The sequence below is a fragment of the Camelus bactrianus genome, chromosome 6, assembly GCF_048773025.1.
Source record: "Camelus bactrianus isolate YW-2024 breed Bactrian camel chromosome 6, ASM4877302v1, whole genome shotgun sequence".
In the NCBI taxonomy this organism is placed as follows: Eukaryota; Metazoa; Chordata; class Mammalia; order Artiodactyla; family Camelidae; genus Camelus; species Camelus bactrianus.
The window spans coordinates 9,419,942-9,420,954 of NC_133544.1; positions in this window are offsets into that span (position 1 = coordinate 9,419,942).

The window sequence follows — 1,013 nt, forward strand, 5'->3', positions numbered from 1 at the left end:
CAGCTTCCGGAGGCTCTGGGCGTTCCTTGGCTGTGGCTGCATCCCTTCCGCCTCTGCTTCCGTCCTCCTGTGGCCCTCTCCCACATGCCTCCTTGTGTCTCAAATGTTGCTCTGCCTTTCTCTTAGAAGGACACCTGTCACAGGATTCAGGGCCCACCTGGATAATCCAGGATAATCTCATCTTGAGATCCTTAACTTAGTGACATCTACAAAGGCTCTTTTTCCAAATAAAGTCACATTCACTGGGTCCAGCAGTTAAGACATAGACACACCCTTTTGTGGGCCACCATTCACCCCACCCCAGATACCAGAGGCCAATCGCCCTCCCTGGAGAAGCTGTCCCACTTCGCGCACCAGCAGCATGTACCAGAACCCCTTTTTGTTGCCTGTTGCAGTGGCCTTGGGGTAACTCTTTGCTTCTCCGAGCCGCACTTCCTCTCCACACCCCCCCTCCCCCCGGGGATAACAGTCCCTGGGTCTCAGTGTGTCAGAGGAGGTGGAGCGCTTGGGGCTGTGCTCGGTCAGCAGGGCCTAGTGTGGATGCCCACCTGTTACTCTTCAGCCAAAGCAGCCAATGCAACTTCAGGGCACACCCTGCAGGGTCACCCGTGGGTTCCAGAGACCAGGCTGAAGGAGCTGACTCTGCAGAGAGTCTATCTGTTCAACCCGCTCTCCAGGGCAACGCGATGCCAACCGAGTCTGGGAACTGCTGGAGCAGTGGGAAGGGGTCAGCCCAGCTGGGCCATCAGGGAGCTGAGTGTGTGCCCTGAGGACGAGAGAGCGCCCCCAGGTCTCTCGACAACCTCACAGCCACTCCCAAAGCAGCAGACTGGTCCAAGAGATGCCAGACCCTGGGGCTCGAGGGGGCCCTTCATTTCGATTTGCATTTAGACCTAGAGAGCGCGGGCTTTCAGTCTCGAGCCTTTCACGGTGTCTCTAGCTGTTTACCTAGAGGTCTGCATATACTTGACCTCTCTCTGCAGACAAAGATGATTTATATAATACTGTATTAT